Raw genomic sequence first — 13,612 nt, 5'->3', positions numbered from 1 at the left:
TCTGGGCCATCAAGTCTGTAATTCTGAGACACAGATAAAATGTAGGAATGACGCACATCTCTGATTCTTCATCCTCCGCTCCTCGGGGTCTGGTTAGAAACGGCATCGGCCACCGAATGCTCAGCACCGGCCGAGCGTTCATCGTTCTCCATCCTCATCAAATTCATAACGTCAAAATTGCTGTTAAAAAGGACCCGATCAACCAACATCAAATGAAACGCATGGATTTGGAAGCCTCAAGATTGGGAAGGAGGGAAGGGGGCACCCGCCAGATTCACCTTTCACACCTCTCCCAAATAAAAATAAAAAAATGCAAGGCCAGCATAGATGCAATTTGGGATGGATATTTCCCCCCCACCCACCCCTTTGAAGCTCCTATCTTTTTTTCCCACTAATAGGGAGATATTTTTTTTAAAGCTCATTCCCAGCGCAAAGAGGCCCGAAGGATGCGCCTGTCGCAAAGGGCTGGCCCAGCTTCCCACGAATCACCTGAGAGCTCCTCCTTGCAAAACCTAACTAAGTACCTCTTGAGCAGCCCCCAGACCCAATATCTGAGAGAAGGGGATTGGGGTAGCTAAAAGATTGGGATGGGGGGGCCTTCCCCGGCCCAGCAGCATCTCCCCAAAATCCTGGGGCCTTTCCTTGGCCCGCCCGCCTCCTTCCAGCATCCGCGGGCTCCTCCTCATCCCTGCCAGCCAAGCCTATAAAATGGGGAGGGGGGCGTTAGATGGGCACGAAGGAGACCTCCACCCAACCCGCTCCAATGCAACGTCGTCTTTTATGCCGGTTCCTCAGGGCGGCGGGACTCCTCTTTCCTTCACCTCCCCCCCCCCAATATGCCGCCCCCGACCCGCATCCCCACAGCCCCCCCACCCCCACCCCACCCGACCGCCCCACTGCGCCAACGTCGCCTCCATGCGCCCGCTTTGCCGGCCTCACCTGCCGCCTTCGACTTCGCCGCCGCCTCAGGGGCGGCCTCCGCGAGCCGCGACGGGGCGTGAGGGGCGGTTTCCCTCAGCCGGGGCGGCGGACGGAAGGACTGACGGACGGGAGGAAGGCAGGCCAGCAGGGCCGGCGACGGGACGCGTGAGGGGAGGAGGGGGGGAAAGGCAGCCGGCCGGCCGGTGCCAACCGTCAAAAAACCCGAAGCGCTCGCGCCTCACGACCGACCAGCCCGCCCGGATACAAGCGACGTGCGCGCTCACGAGGCTGGCAAGCGGGGATGAGGAGGACGGGTGAGGAGGCGCGAGCGCGCGAAGTGGGGGCGGGGGGGGGGAGAGAGCAAAGCGCGCGAGGAGGAAATGGGCGCGTGAGGGAAGGAGGGAGGCAGGCGCGTGACGGGGTGAACGGGAGCGCGCGCGCCTCCGCAGTCTTGTCTCTGAGGCGAGGTTTGGCGCAGGCGGGTGGGGGGGTGGGTCTCGTGCGCGCGCTCGGGCGCTCCTGAGGGGGGGAATAGAAGGGCGCGCTTCGACCAACGGGGGGGGGGGGGGGAAACGATTTTATTATATATATATATATATATACACACACACACACACACACACACACACACAGAGTATTATTTTATTTCCCCCCTCAGGAGCGCACGAGTGAGCGCGCGCACGAGATATACAGGCTGTCGCCTAATGAGGAGAAGTGCCGACGCTGGGAAAGGAGACCGGCGGGCTGAGGCGCCCGTTTTCCCAGCCGCGCCACGAACGTGAGGCGCGCGAATGGACCGGAGGGAGGGAGGGAGTGTGAGCGAGCGAGGCCGCCTCCTCCTCCGCGCGTGCGCACAAGGCTTTGCTGCTGCTGCTGCTGCTGCGGAGGGGGGAGGGGGAGGGGAGGGGATTCCCGGTGCTTCCCCAGCTGGCTCGGCCAGGGCCGAGGCGCAGTGCTTCTGCGGCAGGAGGGGTAGCAAACCCCCCCCCATCCTTCCTGCCTCGTGTTCTGGCTGGCTGGGAATGATAGGCGCTGGGGTACTTGGGAGGGGAGGCGGAGATGCAAAAAAGGCTTTGCCATCTCATTGCGCCTTCTTGCCTAGTTAGTAAAACTCACTTTCCCTGACCGGGAATCGAACCCGGGCCGCGGCGGTGAGAGCGCCGAATCCTAACCACTAGACCACCAGGGAAGGTGTCTATAGGTTGCTCTGTGAAGCTTTACCAAAGTGAAATTCTCTGGCTTTTTGGCAATTTTTATCTATATAATTTCTATTGATCTGTTCTGCTCCTGTGAAGGATGGAAGAGAAAGCAATGTGCAATTGAGCAAACATTGCGTGCATGTCCATATATTATATGCACAGAGAGAGAGGGTTAGAAGGTGCCCCTTTCCCTTACCTGTCTCTATCAGAATTACCTGAAAAGCAGGAATGGGGGCTTCATTTTCCCCCTCCTCTCCCCCCTTTAAATTTATGAAGACATCTGCATCTTGAGCGAATGCACAAATGAGTTTGGTGACCAATGCATCGATATCATGTAGTGATGTACAGGTAGACCTTGACTAACAACAACTTCATTTAGTGTCCGTTCAAAGTTAACAGCACTGAAAAAATGGACTGACTTAGGACCGTTTTTCACACTTACAGCCGTTGCAGCATCCCCGTGGTCACGTGATCAAAATTCAGAGGCTTGGCAAGTGGTTCGTATTTATGACGGTTGCGTTGGTGTCATGTGATCTGCTTTTGCGACCTTCTAACAACCACAGTCAATGGGGAAAGCCAGATTCACTGAACGACTGTGTTCCTAACCTAACAACGGCAGTGATTTGCGTTAACAATTGTGGCAAGGAAACAGTGGTGGGTTTCAAAAATTTTTACTACCGGTTCTGTGGGCGTGGCTTAGTGGGCACGGCAGTGGAAGGATACTGTAAAATCTCCATTTCCTCCCGATCAGCTGGGACTTGGGAGGCAGAGAACAGATGGGGGTGGAGCCACTCAGAATTTTTACTACCGGTTCTCCTTACTACTCAAAATTTCCACCAACAGTTCTCCAGAACTGGTCAGAACCTGCTGAAACCCACCTCTGCAAGGAAAGTCGTAAAATGGGACAAGTTCGCTTAACAAAGGTTTCACTTTAGCAACACAAATTTTGGGCTCCATTGTGGTTGTGACTCGAGGACTATCCATATTAACCTTACTCACTCAGAAATAACTTGGTAACTAAATCTGGACATTGCATGCTGCCTGAGTGGCTGGCTTGGGACACAGAAAGGTTTCCAAATGGACTTTCTAGCTCCCGTCCCCATTCTTTACCCTTGAGATGGGATAGGACTACAACACCCAGAATCCCCACCCAGCTCTGGGAGGACCAAAGAGTGCAAAGTTTCTGCACTCTCAAAGCTGGATTGCCTCATAGAGCAAAGTTTAGGGCCGAGGACATCATATAATTTCTTCCACTTCCTTAATCCAGCCTGCAAAGGAGAAATTTCCTGGTGGTCTCCTATCCATGTATTTCCCAACAGGTTTGCTTCAACCTGCTGAAGTCTGTGAAGACCTGTGAAATGCTGAAAGAACATTCACACACCAGTTTCTGAACCTTGGCAGCTTGAAGATGTGCGGGCTTCACGTAATTGCTATCTGACAGTTCATACTTGCAACTGGTTGCAGAAAGTCACTGGAGAAGCCAGCAGAAAAGGTTGCAAGTCACTGAGTAAGTCTCCACCATCCACACATCCCCCTCTGTGCTCATGCTAACCACACACACACACACACACAAACCCCAACCCACATCACACCTATCCCATACCCCCTCACCCTCCCTGACCCTCGCTATGCCTCTAATGTACCCCCTTGCCAACCCTCCCTATGCCCCCCCCTGCACACCCCCTTGCTCCCTTCTCCCATCTGGCAGCAGCTGCTGAACTGGGACTTGCAATTTCCTGCTGGCTTCCCCACTGACTTTGCTTGTGGGAAGCCAACAGGAACTTGCCTTGCCTAACAACTGTATGATTCAGCTGCCACGGATTGCTGTTGCTAAGCAATGTAGTCGTGTTTTAAAACCGTGCCCCTTAAATTACAGTAGCTCCAGTCCTAATGGCTGCCGCAAGTCAAGGACTTCCTGTAATACATTTTTATTTGTACAAATAGTCCTCGACTTAAAAGCACAATTTAGTCCAAATACATGCCAGTTGCCAAGCAGCTGAACTTTGATCACGTGGCCATAGGGATGCTGCAACGGTCGGATGTGTGAAAAAACGGTCATAAGTCACCTTTTAGTGCTGTTGTAACTTTGAAGGATCACTAAACGAATGACTGTAAGTCGAGGGCTTTCTGTACTGTGTTTCTACTGAACTGAACTGCTATCAAAAGAATAAAAATCACATTGTAGATTTGCATTATACTTACAGTATATTAATCTTAAAACATTACCTACTGTAATTCCAATTCTAGAATAGAATTTGAATTTTTTATTGGCCAAGTGTGATTGGACACACAAGGAATTTGTCTTGGTGCATATGCTCTCAGTGTACATAGAAGAAAAGATACGTTCATCAAGAATCATAAGGTACAACACTTAATGATAGTCATAGGGTACAAATAAGCAATCAGGAAACAATATCAATATAAATCGTAAGGATACAAGCAACAAAATTACAGTCATACAGTCATAAATGGAAGGAGATGGGTGGTGGGAACGATGAGAAGATTAATAGTAATGCAGACTTAGTGAATAGTTTGACAGTGTTGAGGGAATTATTTGTTTAGCAGAGTGATGGCGTTGGGGAAAAAACTGTCCTTGTGTCTAGTTGTTCTGGGGTGCAGTGCTCTATAGCGTCGTTTTGAGGGTAGGAGTTGAAACAGTTTATATCCAGGATGCGAGGGGTCTGTAAATATTTTCCCAGCCCTCTTTTTGACTCGTGCCGTAGACAGGTCCTCCATGGAAGGCAGGTTGGTAGCCATTGTTTTTTCTGCAGTTCTAATTATCCTCTGAAGTCTGTGTCTGTCTTGTTGGGTTGCAGAACAAACCAGACAGTTATAGAGGTGCAGATGACAGACTCAACCATTCCTCTCAATTCTATCATAATTTTAAATGGTATCAACTGCTATCACCGAAAATAATGCTTCCAGCTGCAGCTGTTAAGAGTGCATGGTGCATTGAGCACGATACATCCAAAAATTAATGCATCAGCGACCAAGATAAGTTGGCCTTCACAAAATGTCACGAGTAATTACAAATTTGGCAAGACATGTGAAAAGCTAGAGCAAATAAATGACTTTATGTACATTGGTAGAACGTTTGCTAAAGTTGGAACTATTGATGGAATAATGTGAAGACAATAGTGGATAGACAGGTGATGGCTAAGTACAGGTAGTCCTCAACTCACGACCACAATTAAGCCCAAAATTTCGGTTGCTAAGTGAGTTTTGCTCTATTTTGTCCTTTCTTGCTATAGTTATTAAGTGAATCACTGCAGTCGTTAAGATAGCAACACGGTTGTTAAATGAATCTGGCTTCCCCATTGACTTTGCTTGTCAGGTCGCAAAAGCAGATCACATGACCTTGGCACACTGCAATGGTCATAAATATGAACCAGTTGCCAAGCCTCTGAATTTTGATCACATGATCGTGCAACCTGCAAAGGTTGTAACTTTGAAAAACAGTCATGTCACTTTTTTCAGTGCCATTGTAACTTTGAACCGTCTAAATAGTTCTAAATGAACTATTGTAAATCGAGGACTATCAGTACAGGTACTCCTCAACTTACAACCACATCTGGGACCAGAATTTCTATTGCTAATCAAGGCTGTTGTTAAATGAGTTCTATCCAATTTTATGATTTTCGGTCATTAAGTGAATCTAAACTTTCCCCATTGACTTTGTCAGAAGCCAGCTGAGATGGTCACAAATGGTGATCACATGACCCCGCAATATTATATTACACTGGTCCAGTGGTGGGTTCCTCCCAGTTCGGCCCGGTTCTGCCGAGCCGGTAGCGGTGACGATATGACGTCACCGAACCGGTTCTCTTTGTTTAGGAGCTGGGCTCCCCACCCCCCCATCCCCCCACCCCGCATTATTCTTACCTTTTATTTGGCCCCGCCCCCAATCTATTGCTGCCTCCTGAGTCCCAGCTGATTGGCTAGAAGCCTAGAGAGCATTTGGAGGACTAGTCAATCCAATTCTGACCGAACACTGGTGAGATCTTATATCAAGACCTACCTAGTGGCGATAAAAGCGGCGAAATCTAACTATTTTTCCGCTCTTATCGCATCTGCAGAGAACCGCCCAGCCGCTCTGTTTAGGGTGACCCATTCCCTTCTTCGGGGGGAGTGCGGGAAGATCCCTTGCAGGGCCGTGCTGAGGATTTTGTGCAATTCCTGCATGATAAAGTCGCTCGGATTTGGGAAGGCTTGGACTCCGACTGGGTGAGTCCAGGGGGGGAGACGAGGGTAGGTCTTGAGAATGTTATCTGGGAGGAGTTTGATCCTGTGACTCCCGAGGATGTGGACAGGGTTCTGGGTAAGATTAGTGCTGCCACATGTTTATTGGACCCGTGTCCCTCCTGGTTGGTACTGGCCTCCCGGGAGGTTACACGAGGCTGGCTCCAGGGGATTATAAATGCTTCTCTGAGTGAGGTGCCTTTCCCGTCGCCTTGAAAGAGGCGGTGGTGAGGCCCCTCCTCAAGAAACCATCCCTGGACCCGGCTGAATTAGCCAACTACCATCCGGTCTCCAACCTTCGTTTTGTGGCGAAGGTTGTTAAGAGTGTGGTGGCACAACAGCTTCCCCAGTACCTGGATGAAGCTATCTATCTGGACCCGTACTAGTCGGGCTTCAGGCAGGGATACAGCACAGAAATGGCATTGGTCGCATTGGTGGATGATCTCTGGAGGGCTCGGGACAGGGGTTGTTCCTCTGTCCTGGTCCTATTAGATCTCTCAGCGGCTTTTGATACCATCGACCATGGTATCATGCTGCAGCGGTTGAGAGGGTTAGGAATAGGGGGCACCGTGCTTTGGTGGTTCTCCTTCCTCCGACCGCTCGCAGTTTGTGTTGGCAGGGGGGCAGAGGTCGACCTCGCAGCGCCTCGCTTGGGGAGTGCCGCAAGGGTCGGTCCTCTCGCCCCTTCTGTTCAACATTTATGTGAAGCCGCTGGGTGAGATCATCCGTGGTTTGGGAGTGAGAGTTCATCAGTACGCTGATGATACTCAGCTGTACATCTCCACCCCAGACCACCCCAATGATGCCCTTGATGTGATATCTTGCTGGTCTGGATGGGAAGAAATAGGCTCAGACTCAACCCTGCCAAGACTGAGTGGCTGTGGCTCCCGGCATCCCGATATAGTCAGCTGGTGCCATCGCTGACTATTGGGGGTGAATCTTTGCCCCCCACAAAGAGGGCTCGTAATCTGGGTGTCCTCCTGGATGCACGGCTGTCTTTAGAAGAGCATATGACGGCCGTGGCCAGGGGGGCTTTTTATCAGGTTCGCCCGATTCGCCAGTTGCGGCCCTTTCTGAACCGGGACGCCTTGCGCACAGTCACTCACGCCCTGGTCACCTCCCGGCTGGACTATTGTAATGCTCTCTACATGGGGCTCCCCTTGAAGAGCACTCGGAGGCTCCAACTGGTCTAGAATGCGGCCGCGTGGGTGGTTATGGGCGCAACCCGTTGTGCCCATGTGACACCTCTCCTGCACGAGTTGCACTGGCTCCCAGTGGTCTTCTGGGTGCGATTCAAGGTGTTGGTCACCACCTTTAAAGCGCTCCATGGCTTAGGACCCGGGTACCTTCGAGACCGTCTTTTGCCACCAGTAGCCTCCCACTGGCCAGTCCGCTCCCACAGAGAGGGTCTCCTCAGGGTACCATCGGCCAAGGTATGTCGGCTGGCGACACCCAGGGGGAGGGCCTTCTCTGTGGGAGCCCCAGCCCTTCCTGCGGGTTTTCTCCTGCGTAAAATTGGAAGTGTCTTGGCGATGTTTCGACGAAGTCTCATTCGTCATCTTCAGGCTGGTGTTTTCGGCTTCGTGCTTCTAGGAGCATGAAGCTGAAAACACCAGCCTGAAGATGACGAATGAGACTTTGTCAAAACGTCGCCAAGACACTTCCAATTTTATGCGGGAGAAAACCTGAATAACCAAAGACCTACATACAAACACCTGCGAAAACCTCAGAATATATATATATATATATATATATATATATGTATATATATAGTGTTTTCCTATCGAGACACCTGGTCTACCCCAACATGTGGGAGGGGGCATTCTGCTCCCTTTCACCTATATATATATTTCTCTTTGCTGGCTAGCTGGCTCTTCTCAGTGGCTAGGATATCATGGTGTTCTGCCCCACCTATGGACCCCAAAGAACGCAGCACACAGACAGTCCGTTCAAACCTTAGTTTACTAAATAAACCAGTTTTTTACAACGGCTGTTAATTAACTGCATTATCAGACACCAAGAATTCAAAGAATAATACTGAAAGCTTACTGTGGTTGGCAGAATGCCCAGAAGCAATTTGCAGGAAGCTGATAAGATAAGCAAGACAAGACATGAAGGTATGTGAACTAAAGTTGTTCCCTGCAAATTGCCTGTCATCATCCTTCCTTAAATAGGCTAAGGGAGTGGCCAATTAGCCCCAAGCCTTACTCTCGAGACCTCCTCCTGAGGAGCCACTCCTGCTTTTGGCAGCTCTGCGCGCCCGTGCATTGAGAAGAGGCTCCTCCTCTTCATCCTCTTCACTTATGGGAGCTTCTGGAGGTTCTGAAGGCCCTGGCTGAATCCCTGCCTCTGGCACCACATCTTCTCCAGCCTCCTCATTGTCCGACTCGAATGCCACTGCTGGCACAGCACCATACCAGCCTCCTTGCTGTTGGAATCAGTTACTAGTTGCACAGGCCGCTGACGGGCCACAACACATGGTCCCTTGTGTCTCAGGCATTTCTTCACCCAAATCCATCTCAGTATCATATGAATATTTTTTTATCAATCTACTGTCTGTGTTCTCTCCCACCCATCCAAAATGACTGCACATTTCCAGGCAAAAAAACCCTCTACTTCCGGCCTTGATGCTAAAAAATTTAATTGTATGATGTTGCTGCAGAATTAAGACGTATTCTCTGCCTGGGTTAGCAGGACACGTTGGGCTCTTGTTCACTGAACTGAATCGACTACATTCAGAATCTGCATCGCTGAACCGTCAACTCACTGAACTCACAATAATCAGCAAGCCGCAAGATTGCCCGGAGAGGGTATTGTGTGAAGTTGTGTCTGCCTCTTGTCGTTCAAAGCGTTTGTAGCACAGCGAGGTGGATTTTTCAAAAGCAAAGCTGAAACACAGCTGGGTATGACATGAATGATGCAAAGCAACCACTGGCTCAAAGTCTTTCGTGTGATGCCAGTACGGATTATCCTCAATTTATGACAATTGGGACCAGAATTTCTTTGTTTGCTAAGCAAGGCAATTCATTCAGTGAGCGGTGCCCAGTTTTACGACCTTTTTTGGCCGAAGTTGTTAAGCAAATCACTGCAGTTGTTCAGTAAATCATGTTGTTAAGTGAATTCAACTTCCCCACCTCCCCCCCCCAATGACTGTGCTTGTCAGAAGCTGGCTGGAAAGGTGGCGATGGGTGATCCCATCACCCTCGGTCACTGCAACATGCAGATTGTCAAGCACCCGCATTTTGAAGCGGGGATGCTGTAATAAGAGTCATAAGCGGGAGGCCCAGTCGTAAGTCAGCATTTTCAGTGCCGTTGTAACTTTGAACCACTGGTGAAATCCAAACTTTTTTACTACCGGTTCTGTGGGCATGGCTTGGTGGGCGTGGCAGGGGAAGGATACTGCAAAATCCCCATTCCCACCCCACTCCAAAAGGATACTGCAAAATCCCCATTCTCTCCCCACTCCTGGGGGAAGGATATTGCAAAATCTCCATTCCCTCCCCACTCTGGGGCCAGCCAGAGGTGGTATTTGCTGGTTCTCCAAACTACTCAAAATTTCCGCTACCGGTTCTCCAGAACCTGTCGGAACCTGCTGGATTTCACCCGTTTTGAACATTCGCTAAACAAGTGGTTGTAAGTCAAGGACTATCTGAACAGTATCTAGCCATTCCATTTACACATGCTAAATTGGTTAGTATTAATCTTGGTTAGGGTTTTTTCCCCCCAACGAAGCCTTTTGTAGTAACTCAGACCATTTGGTTAGGATCAGTGTACAGTTAATCCTTGGTTTACGACCACAATTCAGCCCAGAATTTATGTTGCTAAGTGAGGCATTTGTTAAGGCATTTGTTTGCCCCATTTTATGACTTTTCTTGCCACATTTGTTAAGTGAATCACTGCAGTTGATAAAAGTTAGCAACCCGGTTGTTAAGCGAGTCTGGCTTCCCCATTGGTCACATGAACCTGGGACACTGCGACCGTCATAAATGTGAACCTGTTGCCAGGCATCTGAATTGTGATCACATGATCATGGGGAGGCTACAAAGGTTGTAACTGTGAAAAATGGCCATAAGTCACTTTTTTTCAGTGCCATTGTAACTTTGAACAGTCACTAAATGTACTGCTGTAAGTCGAGGACTCCCTGTATAGGTAGTCCTCGACTTACAACCACAGTTGGGACCAGAATTTCCATTGCTAATCAAGGCTGTTAATTGAGTTCTGTCCAATTTTATGACTTTCGGTTATTAAATGAATCTAACTTTCCCTACCCCAATGGTCACTAAATGAACTGTTGCAAGTTGAGGGCTACCTGTAATAAATCACATATTGTTTTCCATGGATATACCAGTAGACGTGTGTCCATCAAGCACCATGAGAGGTTGTCTGGCCAGGGACATTTCCTATGAACGCATTGGTATCGTATCGAATAGTATGCATTCCCACATTTCAGTAGGGCAGTAAGGCAGGCCCAAGGTTCATGTCCTGATTTCCTCACAACAACAAAAATATAGATTTATTTTTTTTTTAATTCTGCCTTTTATTATTTTTTATAAATAACTCAAGGCAGCAAACATACCTAATGTTCCTCCTATTTTCCCCACTGTGAGGTGGGTTAGGCTGAGAGTGACTGGCCCAAGGTCACCCAGCTGGCTTTCATAGCTAAGGCAGGACTAGAATTCACCGTCTCCTAGTGATTGGCCCAAAGTCACTTCCCGCCTGGACTGCTGTAATGCTCTCTACATGGGGCTCCCCTTGAGGAGCACCCGGAGGCTCCAACTGGCACAGAGTGCGGCCGCGCGGGTGGTTATGGGAGCGACGTGGCGCTCCCATGTAACACCTCTCCTGCGCGAGCTGCACTGGCTCCCGGTGGTCTTCCGGGTGCGCTTCAAGGTTTTGGTTACCACCTTTAGAGCGCTCCATGGCTTAGGACCTGGGTATTTACGGGACCGCCTGCTGCCGCAAACGGCCTCCCACCGGCCGGTACGCTCTCACAGAGAGGGACTTCTTCGGATGCCGAAGAATGTCGGCTGGTGGCCCCCAGGGGGAGACCCTTCTCTGTGGGGGCACCCACTATCTGGAATGAGCTCCCCCCGGAGATACGGAGGATCCCGGATCTACGCACCTTCCGCCGCGCTCTTAAAACCTTTTTATTTCACCAGGCTGGTCTGGCCTAACCTTTCCCATTCTTTTTTAATGTAAATTTTAATGTAAATTTTAATTTGTTCTTAACCTGGGGTTTTAAATTTGTCTTGGGCTAAATTGATTTAACTCAATTTTACTTCTGCTCTTAATTTTTGTATTCTATGTGTTTTATTCTGTGCCTGTTCACTGCCCTGAGTCCTTCAGGAGTAGGGCGGTATACAAATTAAATAAAATGAAATGAAAATGAAAATGAAAGTCACCTAATCAGTTTCTATGCCTAAGGTGGGACTAGACCTCATCGTCTCCTGGTGATTGGCCCAAAGTCACCCAGCTGGTTTTCATGGCTAAGGCGGGACTAGAACTCACCGTCTCCTGCTTTCTAGCCTGGTGCCTTAACCACTAGACTAAACATCACCACAATCCAGGGGTGAAATGCTCCCGGTTTGGACCGGATCGCCCAATCTGATAGCAAGGGAGGCAGGTGCTTCGCAGAACTAGTAGCAAAAATCCCTGCCCATGCCCAGCTGAGCCGCGCAATCATCAGAGGCTTTTCAAAAAAAATTTAAAAGCATTTTTTCTACAACCTCTTCGTCCAAAAAAAATGCTTTTAAAAGTAAAAAACAAAAGCCTCTGACGATCAGGCGGCTCAGCTGGGATCCTCAAAGGCTTTTAAAACCATTTTTTCTACAACCTCTTTGGCCGAAGAGGTTGTAGAAAAAATGTTTTTAAAAGAAAAAAAAGCCTCTGACGATCAGGCAACTCAGCTGGGATCGGCCAAAGAGATTGTAGAAAAAATGGTTTTAAAAGTGTAAAAAAAAAAAAGTTGGCCACGCCCACCCAGTCACATTCACCCCCACCAAGCCACACCCACAGAACCGGTAGTAACAAATTTTACATTTCACCACTGCCACAATCTGAGGATTGTTGAATCAGTCCCCATTAGGGTGGCTTCACACCAGCTGAAATCTTCCATACAATCTGCATAAATAGCTTGGGCAGTGTGACATCCCCAACTTGTTAAGGTCTTTAGATTCCCAAGACTGATATTCACAGGTAGTCCTCGACATACGACCATCATGGAGCCAGCTCATTATGGTGGTAAATGAGTCCAGTCACATGACACATCCGATTTCAGGCTTTTGCAGCAGTCATAAAATAAATGCCACTGGTCATTAAACAAACGCTGCAATTGTCAAGCGAACCCGTTGTCACACGATTCCCCTTTTGCGACCTTCTGACAAGTAAAGTCCATGGAGAGACCGAATTCACTCAACAACCATATTGCTAATTTAACAAACTGCAGTGATTCACTCAACTATGGAAAGGAAGGTCGTAAAATGGGACAAAGCCCACTGTCTGGCTTAGCAAGGGAAATTTTTGAGTTCAACTGTGATCGTAAGTTGAGGACTACCTGAACAGTGTCCACTCTGGGAGTCCTCCTGGATATGCAGCTGTCCTTGGAGGAACATCTGACGGCTGTAACCAGGGGGACCTTTTATCAGGTTCGCCTGATTCGCCAGTTGCGGCCCTTTTTTGATCGGGATTCCCTGTACACAGTCACTCACGCCCTTGTTACCTCTCGCCTGGACTACTGCAACGCTCTCTACATGGGGCTCCCCCTTGAAGAGCACCCGGAGGCTCCAACTGGTCCAGAATGCGGCCGCGCGGGTAGTCACGGGAGCCGCATGGCGCTCCCATACAACACCTCTCCTGCGTGAGCTGCACTGGCTCCCGGTGGTCTTCCGAGTGTGCTTCAAGGTGTTGGTTATCACCTTTAAAGCGCTCCATGGCATAGGACCTAGTTATCTGCGAGACCGCCTGCTGCTACCGACGGCCTCCCATCGACCCGTGCGCTCCCACAGAGAGGGCCTCCTCGGGGTGCCATCAGCCAAACAATGTAGGCTGGTGACCCCCAGGGGGAGGGCCTTCTCTGTGGGGGCACCTACCCTCTGGAATCAGTTACCCCCAGAGATAAGGAGAATCCAAGACCTCGGTGCCTTCCGCCGTGCCCTTAAAACCTTCTTTTTCCAGCAAGCCGGGCTGGCCTAACACTTTTTAAATGTTTTAATTGGTTTGTTACTGTTTTTAATTATGGGGCCAAATTTATATAT

The 13,612-nt window shown here is 49.5% G+C and overlaps 1 protein-coding gene and 1 non-coding gene across 3 annotated transcripts in view; both read right to left on the bottom strand.

Moving 5' to 3' along the window:
• Positions 1-1,214, bottom strand: part of DNAJC5 (DnaJ heat shock protein family (Hsp40) member C5) — a 61,726-nt gene extending 60,512 nt beyond the window's left edge. Inside the window, exon 1 of one of the 2 annotated variants that reach the window (XM_034401783.3) lies at positions 940-1,214. The gene's annotated coding sequence lies outside the window, so the exon portion shown is untranslated. The remainder of the gene's footprint in view (positions 1-939) is intronic. The other variant, XM_087890993.1, reaches the window with a different exon arrangement.
• Positions 1,215-2,038: 824 nt separating this feature from the next.
• Positions 2,039-2,110, bottom strand: TRNAE-CUC (transfer RNA glutamic acid (anticodon CUC)). The gene has a single exon. It is a non-coding gene; the product is annotated as a tRNA-Glu (tRNA).
• Positions 2,111-13,612: the final 11,502 nt, after the last annotated feature.

The sequence above is a fragment of the Pantherophis guttatus genome, chromosome 3 (genome assembly GCF_059756535.1).
Source record: "Pantherophis guttatus breed Tessera chromosome 3, ASM5975653v1, whole genome shotgun sequence".
Classification (NCBI taxonomy): Eukaryota; Metazoa; Chordata; class Lepidosauria; order Squamata; family Colubridae; genus Pantherophis; species Pantherophis guttatus.
This window is presented reverse-complemented; position numbering and strand designations above follow the sequence as displayed.